The sequence below is a fragment of the Saimiri boliviensis genome, chromosome 5 (genome assembly GCF_048565385.1).
Source record: "Saimiri boliviensis isolate mSaiBol1 chromosome 5, mSaiBol1.pri, whole genome shotgun sequence".
NCBI lineage: Eukaryota > Metazoa > Chordata > Mammalia > Primates > Cebidae > Saimiri > Saimiri boliviensis.
Genome location: NC_133453.1, coordinates 88,140,200 through 88,152,464, shown reverse-complemented (window position 1 = coordinate 88,152,464; position 12,265 = coordinate 88,140,200). Strand labels below are relative to the sequence as shown.

At 37.9% G+C, this 12,265-nt stretch overlaps 1 long non-coding RNA gene across 1 annotated transcript; it reads right to left on the bottom strand.

Annotated features, from left to right (window-relative positions):
* Positions 1–601: 601 nt before the first annotated feature.
* Positions 602–1,792, bottom strand: LOC141584466 (uncharacterized). The gene is made up of 3 exons (XR_012517524.1): positions 1,705–1,792; positions 1,220–1,314; positions 602–690 (listed from the first exon to the last, which is right to left on the bottom strand). It is a non-coding gene; the product is annotated as an uncharacterized LOC141584466 (long non-coding RNA).
* Positions 1,793–12,265: the final 10,473 nt, after the last annotated feature.

Below are 12,265 nucleotides of genomic sequence, written 5' to 3'. Positions count from 1 at the left end.
TAACATCTACATTTCTATAAAATAGGAGACAAGTTTTCAGCTTGTATCTGGACATTTACAAAGTTCTACCAAAACAAGCAGTTTAACTTCTATATTACCCTGCCACCAAGGGACCAAATAAGAGAAGCAGACGACCAGGTAAACAGTGGTCTCCGAGTAAAGACACAGAAAGCTACAAAGCTGTAGGAGAGAGAAAAAAAAAAGCCACTTCCAGGGCAATGTAATCAACAGCAGAGATTTTACAGAAGCCCTTACAGAGAAGCAGAGACTCCCGACTTCAGAACACAGCTGCATCTTAAACACAGAAGAGACAAGCACTGATACATGGTGGGAGACCAGAATATGCCACCCAAAATATGAAGGGTTGTTAAGCTGAAGGCAATTAAGAATAAGCAGATGCAGAACAACTCTCTGCCTTCCCTCTATTTGCCTAAAAGCAGGAAGTAGATTTACAAGGATAAAAGGTATCCTGAACCCCTCCTCTACCAGGGAGAGAAAAAGTTAACCACTGAAGACAGCTTTGGACACGTCAGCCTGAGATGGGATCAGAGGAATCTACATTAACAAGCTATACTAACTCACCTTTATTTGCCTTCCCACCATTTGCTGCCACTGAAGATTCAAAGTCTTCTCCTTTCTCTTGTCACTTCTCTAAAATGTCACTGTTCTTTGTTGCAGATGCTATATAATCTGGAATTTAAAGCCACTACTTTAAGACTATTCATCTCTTGGGTGTTTCCCATGTATTCACAAAATATACATGCTAATAAATTTGTTTATTTTTCTCTCATTAATCTGTCTATTGGCACAGGGGTCCGTTTCAACAAAGAACTTATGAGAGTTGAAGAAAATATTTTTTTCCTAGAACTTCATAGTAGGATCCCTAGAACCTAAAAATTAAAGAAAACCAGACTAATTTAGAACAGGAATTATTCACTTAACTATGCGTGATTACATAGGTTTACCAACTTCTACTCATGAGACATTGGAAATTAATATCACACTTCCAATTTTTATCAACATTTGTGTAGTATAACATAATTATCATTCTACAAAATGGCTTAATTTATATTATCATTCTATAAAACAGCTTAATTTTATAAAAATTGTCAATCCTTTTTATAATTTTCATAAAGTCATGAAGTTTTAAAACCCTCTAGATATTAAATGCCCAAGCTGAGAAGGTTAGGTAAATATGTTTTAGAATTGCTGTACTCACAAGGATTATTTGTATCTCCCAAGAACTTGCTACCTCTCATTTGCAATGCTGAAATGACTTTACGAGTCATTGGTGTTAGCTTAGTTCATACAAATCTATAAAAGAAAAAAAATCATAGATTGCAAATTATTGTCCACTCCCCCTCAATGTACAAGTCCAATTGAAATACTATCTACCCATCAGACTCAAAAAGAGACAGATGCCACCTAGTGTTTGATAGCTTCACGTGCATCCCAATTCTACTCCTCTGCGTCTAGTTCCATTTGGGGATTATCCAGACATAGCCAAGTCAAAAGTTACTGTGATATGTTACATGCAAAGAACACTCAACACATTCTGGTGGTAGTTTTTCCATTAATTAGATGTATCGCGTTGGGCAAGACCCCCCCACCCCGTGTCTTGAATTAGTTGTTCTCCATGACCTCTTATAAGTAATAGACTGATTGCAGTTCTGACTAATGCAAAGCCACCTGTGGAAATCTAACCTTTTTACATTGAAATCTTGATATAGAGCAGAACCAAATTCCAGAAAAGCAAACCTTTTCCAAGGCTAAGTGGTGATGTATATTGACTTCACTCTGTAAAGGAGAATGTTTTCCGTATAAATGAAGTACACACATGAAATTGAGACACAAGTGCACATTAGAGCACGCCAAGCAATAATTTATCATCAGGTATAGCAAGGAAAAAAAATGAAATAAAGTCAAGGTGACCGTAACTCTTTGTTTTCAAAAGACCTCTAACAATTCACTATATAAAGTATAATAGCTTCTCAGACTTTGTCTTATAGTTTAAAATAATTAAGAAAAATGTTCTCTAGTTTTATGTATTAACAGGTTCTGTAAAATTTCTTTTTAACTAGACCATATAACAATTAAAATCTTTCCCAAAAGAAAAACAAATGGAAAATATAGCAAAATATGGCAACTGCTAAATCTTCTTACTCCTTTAATTATTTGTATTATGTTGTATTCTCAAATGAGTTTAGTAAGTTAGAAGGTAGTCAGGCCTGTGTCCAATGGCTAACAAGGGCAGATGATAGTGTCAGACACGGGAAATCTGTCTGTGTTTTAAGAGACCTGCAATTGCTCTGGCCTGCTCAGTGAAGCTATTTCTAAGCTGCTACTTAGTCTATGAGATTCAGGTGAACAGTATAAGGGACTCTGACCTTGAGAAGTATGAACACTGATTCATTCCATGTGTACTAACTCTATAAAATGTAACAAATCTTTTGCCCTAACAATGTGGAAAGTCTGTCCACAAACCCATAGAAGACATTTGGTGTTTTGTACATCTTTTTTGCCTTACAGTGCTTTTCAGCCTGGAAGTCATTCCTACTAACTTGAAACAACTCAAGACAAGTCCTTCAGCCTGACCACAAGCTAAGCTTATCTTCCTTGATGTGTAGGTTGAACTCCTCTGCCTGCCAGTTTCATGCCACATGTGAATTAAGAAAAGCTGCTTATTATGTTTTTTCCATCCTTATCTGTCTAATGTGGAGGCAATCTCTTCAGGCAACAAAAGCAGATTCTGTCATCTCTGAAGGCTTAAGAACTGCTAAGCAGTTACCTCTCCCTGCCTCCTGGCTCTGAATTTTCCTGGTGTCAGTCATCAGCTCTTTTCCAAAAGCATGCTTCAGATCCAGCTCTTCCATGTCCTTCCATCCTTAATCCCATCTAGGATCAAATATGTCTCTAAAAATGAGAGATGTCTTCATCTCTTTGAAATGATTTAGATACCAAATGGACTTGATGGCAGAGGGGCCAATGTTCCTGATAGGGCACCCTCCTTCTTCAATTTTCTGTAACTCTCCCTAAAGGCCAGTATCCGTGAACTCCAACAGACTTGTGAGTTCTCCGTTGAGTGCCAACTGTACTGTACTCTACACAATAAATCTCTGTTTCCTAAAAGCCAATTATTAGATCACTCTTCAGTAATCTAAAACTGAGTAATCTTTAGGTTTTTCTTTAAGGTAAATAGCCCAAGTATTTTACATTCATTTTCTCCTGCCTGTTCTGTTTTTCTCTGGTTCCCTTTAGATCTTCTTGTATCTTGTCAATGTACAGAGCACATTCTGCAAACAGGTACACTGAGGCAGAACCTGAAAATAAGATTAATTTGTCACTTCCAAATATTCTGTTTCTGCATAGCAACAGCATTATACTTACTTCATGAGCCACAGCAGAAATTTGCCAACACCTGGTAAGTTTTTTATTTCTTTCATGTAGTGCTTACTCATTGCCCTGTCTTTGTATTTGGGCTTCTGGTCCCACTACACATGGAAAATGTCACTCTCATTTTCCTGGCTTCCTTGACAATATATACAGGGAGGAAGTGGCCACGTACCTGACCTGGGATATTATAAAGGACACAGGGTAGCATCGGTAACCCTTCCAGATGTTCTCATTTATGATTGCATGACTTGAATAATCTATAAGGTGATTGTATTGGAAGGACTTAGGGGATGATATTGTAATTCCTACATATAGAGCACTGTGAAGGGCTTTCAAATATATAACTCATTTTGTTCTGATAGCCTTACTTTGATGTAGGCTGTGCAAGGCAACATATTATTGTCCACTTTTACAAATGTAAAAACTGAGGCATAGAGCAATTGATGACTTGCCTGCTGTCACACTACTATTAGAAATGCCAATCACAACAGAAATCCAGGCTTTCTGACTGTCCATCCAGGAGTCACCTTTCTACACTAGGGTTTTCCTGGTTCAGCAGGAGCTGTAAGGACTTCTGAGAACCACTCAGGGACCTGCCACAAAGAAGGGGGCCACATGGCCAGGGCTTTATGACCCCGCCCCTGCTTCAATCGGGGCAGGTTAACATGTATCTGTTTTATCAATTAGGCTTCTGTTTAATCTTTTTAAGATTTCTGCTTAAAAACATATGCACTGTTTGAATACTCAGCACCATGCAAAAAACATCAAGGGGGTAGAAGGCATAAAGCGTGGGTGGGTCCAAAGAAGAATAAACAAGCTAAGACATGAGTGAATTGAGGATCGCCAAATGTACAGTCAGCTCCAGGTGACATCTCTGTCTAATGGCAGACCTGCACGTGGATAGATGGTCACTCCTCAGAGAATAGCAAAAGGGCAGCAGACATCGTTTTTATTTTTAATAAAAATTAAATCTGTAGAGAAAACGGGGCAGCTATATAGAACACACACACATACAACTCAATTACATCAACACATACGTAACAATGATGATACAGCAACCCCAGCACTGGCTGCCACAGCCAACGCTAAACCTCATGCACCTTGCTCACTCTGCCCTCGTTCTCGTTTGCTGAGCCCTTATTCATGTCCAAGGTCCAAACTTCCCATAAACTCTAATCTTTTCTTAAAAAAAAAAAAAAAAAAGGAAGAAAATACCCTGAAAAACAAAGCCTCAGGGAAGTAAGTACATGATACCTCTCCGAGTCAAACTTTGGTAAAGGAAGTAATTTACTGATTCATTTATTTTTATTTTTTTAGAGACAGAGTCTTGTTCTGTTGCCCAGGCTGGAGTGCAATGACACCATCACAGCTCACTACAGACTCAAACTACTGGCCTCAGGTGATCCAAGGAGGTAATTTAGAATAGGAGCTCTCCCCGGAATGATTCGTGTCTGTCCACACAGACACACACACACATCCCTTGACATACAACCACCTCATCTGGGAGCCCAGGCAAAGCTATGGTGAAGCAAATGGAGCATAAGCCTTAGAGTCACTTAAGTCTCCAGACCTCCAGCCACAGCCTGGGAGAGGCACTGCAATGTGTTTTTGCAAAACTGGCAACAGTGAGGTTTTTGTTTTTGTTTTTTTAGCTGTAATTGTTTAAGCTACTGGATCTTCCCATTCTGATGTCTCTATTACACTTCTGTCATGTCAGGGGGCATCGGAGTGGCTACAGGCATTATTGGAATCCTGCTAAGAAGTTAAGTTAGGGTACGTTTAATTTGGTTCAGAGGATATATTTATGTGGCTTACAGCTGTTTCTTTATATAATTAAATTATGCCTTGCTGTCTGTCCCATCGTGGGAATGACTTCCAGAAATACTTGTATTATCAACTAAACCATACTATGAGGGATCGGTACGGAGGGCATATTGCAATTCACTTGTCTCATACAGCACCCAGCTCTAGAAGTATATGGGCAATAGAGAAGAAACAATTTTTTAGTTTTATAGAACCAAAAGCTAGACTTCGGAGAATTCTTCAAACCAGCAGATGGATAAAAGTCTAAGTAGAGGATTCATTTATCATTCTTACCAAAACAGAAGTTCTCACTTATTGGGGAAGACTCACTAATGCAGTATATATAGTTACAGATAAACTATGTTTTTTTCTGGAAATTATGTGAAATTGAATGTTTTGAAACTCCTGTGTTTATTTTATTATTTTATTTTTGAGGCAGGGTCTCACTCTGTCCCCTAGGCTGGAGCACAGTGGGGCAATCATAGTTCACTGCAACCTCCAACTGCTGGCCCCATGCAACCCTTGCTGCTTGGCCTCCCAAAGTGCTGAGATTATAGGCATGACCCACCGCACCCGGCTCTAGAGTCCTATGTTTAAAGGGCAACAGTGTTACACAGTCGTACATCTGCGTGTGGTCAAGCTTAGGCACCCCAACTATTGAAAGTAACAAATTTCAGTCAACCATGTTAGATGAAACACTGAATTGTCTTCATAGTCTTTCCATAGAAAATGCTATTACAAAATCATTTCACATAAAAAAATCAATAAAAATCTAATCAGCCAAAAATATAAAGAGGAGGGTATCCTAAAGATGTGTCAGGCAGTTATAATTTAAAATATTATGATATTTTCCAGATATACTTGTACTATTTGTTGATTTTATAAAATTTATATTTTGTTTAATTTCTCTTCTCATTCCAAATAAATACCATCTTTGGTCCTTCTTATATATTTTTAATCTCCTATTATTTTTCTTTATAAGGATTCCAAAATTGAATAACTTCTGGCCTACAAATCTTGGATTTCCTTTTGCTGAGAGTGACATTTGAGGTGAATTATACTTGGAAGATTTTTGTCCTCACAACTACTCAATGTAAACTTCTTAAATTCAGCAAAGATCAAATGTGATTATTTCCTTTCCTGTCCAAATTTTCTATCTGCTTGTGAATTTTCCTTCAACACATCACTTAAAGCAAAACTGAAAGATTCTTCATAATGTTTAGTACCATCTTCATCTTCTAGAAAAAGATGAATCATGGTTATAATTTTTATTTTTACCACTGCCCTTTGTTCAGTCCCACAAATGATTTAAAAAGCAATCATTCTTGCAAAAAAGTCAGAATCATTGCCAAATGAAAATGATTCATTCTTTATCAAAAAACAAAAAACAATGAATTATTAACAAAAAAAGCTTTGCAAGCATAAAAGTTATGAATCCATTTCTCAAAAATCTATTTCACAAGACTATTCATGCCTTTCATTTAAGGAAGCAGTACTCATATATTTTAAGTTTGCACATGCATATAATTTACTAAATTTAAATCAAATATAATATAATGTATCTACAACACAGTGGCTAAGTATGAAAGTCAGTATTTTAATATAATTGCCCATTTATATTAAAAGCCTCTTATAAAAATCTATTCCCCTCCTGAAATATCTTTTTTCCCAATGAGAATAATAGTCATAATTACAGAGTAGTAACACATGACAGATAATGTTCCAATTTTAGAAAATTAGCTCTTTCTTAGCCTTGCAATGAAACCCCTTTTATCTGACTTTGGTATCAGTGGCATATGGAATAAGGGTATTATTTGGCTTTTCAGGGTAAAGAGACACTAAAGAACTCGCTAAGACAAAATTCTTATATGAACTAACACCAACAACACTCAAAAAAAAAACAAGATAACTGAAAAGAATGGTTTTGTTCAACTTGAAACAGTTGCATAAATTACATTTAAAGATTTTTTAAGTTAAAATCCAGTTTAATAGTCTCAGCACATTGATTTTTTTCTTCTGGTAAATCTGAATGTTCAGGGAGCCATTTCCAAATGAGTCTTGACATTGTGAAAGTCTAGTATTATATTCACTCTGCTCAATTTATGCTTCAAAATTTAGTCTTCAACTCCCCAAGCCAGGTTATCTAGAATATTCAAATAGTCAGTAATAATAACATAATGAAGAGTACTGGTCAATGGGTCTATGTCCAAGCCTACCTCTGCCCAACCACAATGTGCTTGTCTGTAAAGCAGGAAGTAGGAGGATGAGTTAAACAAGGCTTTTGTTGTTATTGTTGTTTTTGGAAGACTTACTTTTTAGATAACTCTCTAACCATGGATAAGGCCATAAAGTCTCACCATAACCCCAAAAGGTGATTATTGTTTTCTTCATTTTACAAATGAAGTGAGACTCAGAGAATGGGAGGAAAATAGGTAAAAGTTCCCACTTATTACAACTGCCAGAGATTTTGCGGGTTATTGCACTTACTATTTAAAAATAACTCTGCCAGGTCTTCATTCTTTGGTATAGGAAAGTTGGTTTCAGAAAGTCTAAGTTGCATTGCTAAGAAGTGGCAAATATGTCTGAATCAAGGATACCTTGACTACAAGCCTTGTGTTTCTTCTACTTCGTAACCGATTCTTGAATCAGTTTTTCTCTTATCTCTCTTCCAGTCAGATAAATGGACCAATGAAAGTGAGGTAATTGCCTAGCCTTCAAAGATATTTCAGTGCTCCCCCAAGAAAAGCTTCAAGTCCACTTGTGAGGAGATGTCACCCTGAGCATTTCCATCAACCCAAAGGCATGTTGGAAGAAAGAAAATTACTAACAGGCTTCAAGTTCTGTTGGCCCAGAGAAATTGTAGGTATCATTTTGGAACAAGAACTGTAGCACGAAGTCTGTTCATAAGAATCATTCATCTTTAAAAATATCACCACTATAAATCTGAAAGAAACGCTTTGAAACATAAAAGCCTGGATAAAATGAAGGTGAATACACCCTCAAAATTAACATCAAAATGCTTAGCACTTTCACTGAATGAACACTGATTCAGCCATACTAGAAATTATATTTTTTCTTATTTTGTTTCATTTTGAGACAGGTTCTGTTGCCTAGGTTGGAGAGTAGTAGCGCGATCTCGGCTCACTGCAACCTCTGCGTCCCAGCTTAAGCAATCCTCCCGCCTCAGCCTCCTGAGTAGCTAGAAGCACAGGCTTGTGCCATTATGCCCGGCTAATTGTTTTGTCTTCTTACGTAGAGATGGAGTTTTGCCATGATGTTGTGCCAGCTGAGCTCAAGCAATCTTCCAGCCTCAGGCTTCAAAATGCTGGGATTACAGGTGTGAGCCATTGCGCCTGGCCAAATACATTTGTTAATGAATAAAATGTTCTAACAACCTTTCCAGGTAAGAGTCTTGCTTTAAAAACTGAGATATACTTCTTTCCAAAGTCAAGAAGATTCAGTGGCAGCCCCAGAGACTGGATGTGGACCAGATACCTGACCAACCCACAGAAAGAACTAAGGTCTGGTACACAGCTGATTGTCTGTGAAGAAGAACAATATTAAATCCCACTCTCAACAGTTTGCTAACATATGACAACTGAGTGTTTGAAAATTAGTCAGAAGGGCCATTAAAAAGGAACTCACAGGTATCTTTTTGGTCCCAAGAATAACAATAAAGGCTAAGCCAAAAAGAATATTTGAGATATAAGCAGTTTAGGGAGAAAATTGTTGCACCAGCCCTAATACAAGTGCACATACAAAAAAACTTGAATATTTTACTTATAATCAAAACACAGGGATTTATCAACACCAGTCACTTTTTTGGATACTGAGATTCATTTGAATAATTTAACACCCCCTCTTCTTCGAGAGCAGAGAGCAATTGCTGTTTCTCTACAATTAAATGTAATGTAAGGAGGATTTAATTATGAGGCAAATATCATTTCTCCCAGATGAATCTGCAATAGGGGAATACACATAAAATTCTGTCACATATCACTATCTCACGGACTGTGGGCAAATTTCTGAAATACTAATTTGTCCTTAACCACGTGAATGAATCAGCATATTGAGAGCCCTGTCCTAAGATGGAAAAATAAAATTCTACATATATTTTGCCTGTTTGATTATAATATCTTACCAGCAGCACCTGCCACAGCATCTGTTCTCTGACAATAATTTTAAAAAATACCCAGGTTTGCTCTTTGTATTTTTCCTGTTAGTTTCAGCTGCTCTCTGAGCATAAAGCCTGAGATAAATCAGTTTAAAAGATAAGCTTGAGATTCTAAAGAGAAAAAGAAAGGAACCAATGAGATAGTGAAGAAAAGAGATACAAAGGACAAAGCACACAATCAAAAGCTGAATCCAAGAGAAAATGAGGGTCTGGGGAGCCTTTCATCTCTAGATAACCAATTCAGATCTGTTGCTGATATGTCCCCATTATGTTGTTGCTGGAAATTGCTACCATCTGACAAACACCTAGTGAATGCTAATATTCTGTTTTCTAATGTACTTTTGGGCAAATCTGAACCAATCTTTCCTCCTTGCCTTCACCACACAGTGGTCTTTTGCCAAATCCCCGTAACAGATCTGGTATCTCGATTCAAGGGAAAACTGCTGCAGATATAATGCATAACCATCCTCATCATATAGGAAATGTATTCTTCCCTCCAGAGAGCTGTTATATTCTATTATAACCACCTTCCTCCCTTAAGAATCGCATTGGAAATGTCTGTCTCTTTGACAAAGGCACACCATGTGGATTACCTTTTACTGTTCTTCTGACTCAAATTAATTTCTATTCCTAAAATGGGGTGCATTTTATATGCTCCTTCCTGCTGATGTGGAAAAGAATACCACATCACAGAATCTAAAGAAAGACTTAGGGTGCTAAAATCTGCCAGTTTATTCCTTTACCTCAAAAAAATTGTAAAATTTTCCTTAGAGATAGCCACAATCTCTGATCCTGTTAGACAAATAAATTGTGGCACCCAAAAAGTAAAGAAGAGGATTTTGTGATAATCCGGGGAAGGCGAAATGTGGTAATATTTAAGCAGAGTGTTTCCATTGGCGTTAGCACACTTCTGCTTGAAAGACTATTCTGAATGAGTCATAACATTTCTCCAATAAAAGTTCAGGTCTAGCAGTTCTCTAATAGGTTATATTACATGAGTATCTGCCTACTATAGAGACTGACTTCAATACTCACCAATAGACATGGAATGCCACTAGATAACTGAAATCAGTGAAATACTCCAGAACCCACAGCAGCCCCAAGGGTTCACAGCTCTGAGGATCCCAGAACTGAACTTCCCTGGACCCCGAGCACTCTACTATGCAGCATGTCACTGACGCTTGAATGGCTCTTCAGCTCTCCCAGGGTCACTCAGGAGATGAGTCTATCCTTCCTATAAATCCAAGAACACAGATTCAATTTTGCCCTCAGACAACTGATTTTGCCCTGTTGCAAGAATGAAAACTGACCCTTAACCCATAGCCTGCATGTAGTTATCCAGTCCAGGTCCAAGTGTGGATGGACATCAAGCCCAACTCATCAGCTCTGTGAGGAAGCCATTGAAGACCCTAAGGCGTGTGAGTTTGCATATTGCTTGTAAAAATGAGGACTCTGTATTTTTCTTGTACCCTCAATGAACAAAGGCCTTATTCAGGACATGGAAAGAAAAAGTAATGTCATCCAACAGGGTTAACAAATGTTAGGTATTATGCGTGTATTGGGAAGAGCAGGTCACAAAAATTTCTCCCACCCTTGCCATACGGGGGGTTCCAGACAGTGCTCTGGAGTGACAACGATGAGTTGTCATTACAATACCCAGGAAAGCCAGCGATGTACTTCCCACCCCCAAGTGGCAGAACCAGGCAAGAGTGACGAACTCTCTAGGAAACTTACTGTGCCAGTGACAGAACTGCCTATCTGTCTCTTCTACTCTGGGAGGTCTTCTCATTCCCATGTTTCTCACAGTCCAAGAACACCGATATTAATCCCTAAAAATAGTAAAGGCCAGAACCTTCTGATTTTCCTGCTTTGTCTCTTGACAATTCATAGTGTTATCTGTTTCATCATGAGTCCCATGAATGAACATTCCCAAATCTCCTCCATGACTTCCCAATACTCCCTCCTAAACCCCTGCCCTATTGCCTTATATTGTTGAATACCCAAAGAGTTTAACTGTGTCACTATAACAAAAGAAAACAATCAAAGTTATTACCTTGCATATTGGTTTCCTGATTTGAAGTACTAATTATTCCATTTTACCTTAAGATGTGATACCAGTCCATTTTCAGGGTGCTGATAAAGACCTAAGATTGGGAAGAAAAGGGGGTTTAATTGACCTTGTAGTTCCACATGGCTGAGGAGACCTCAGAATCATAGCAGGAAGTAAAAGGCACTTCTTACGTGGCAGTGGCAAGAGAAAATGAGGAAGAAGCAAAAGCAGAAATCCCTGATAAATCCATCCTATCTCATGAGACTTATTCACTGTCACAAGAACAGCACTGGTAAGAGCAGCCCCCATAATTCAATTACCTCCCCCTGGGTCTCTCCTACAACATGTGGGAATTCTGGGAGATACAATTCAAGTTGAGATTTGGGTGGAGACGCAGCCAACCCATATCAGATGTTAATGTCAGTTCTGTCATGAACTAAAGAAGACATTACTTCAGATTCTAAACTTTGTAAATAGTTAAAAGTTAACAAAGAATATGATACAGCCCAACATCATAATGAAGGGTAGAGCCTTAATACTTTGCAGTGACTGGCAACTATCACCGTGGTGAGCCTTGCATGTTGGATTTATGAAAATGTATGACGCCTTACCAGAGGAGAATTGTATTTGTTGTCTACTATGAAAACTAATCTTACCAACCAATACAAGATGCAATTTCAGAGAATTCTTTTCTTGCTCTAGTATTGCTGTTTTCTCTTCTCCCATTATCTTTTTAATCTTCATTCTTTTTAGTCCAATCATTGATGTAAGTGTGAATCTCTTAATTTGAAAGTTGTTCTGTTTGAAGTGGGGGTAGAATGATTTATCACAAAATTGCCACAAAC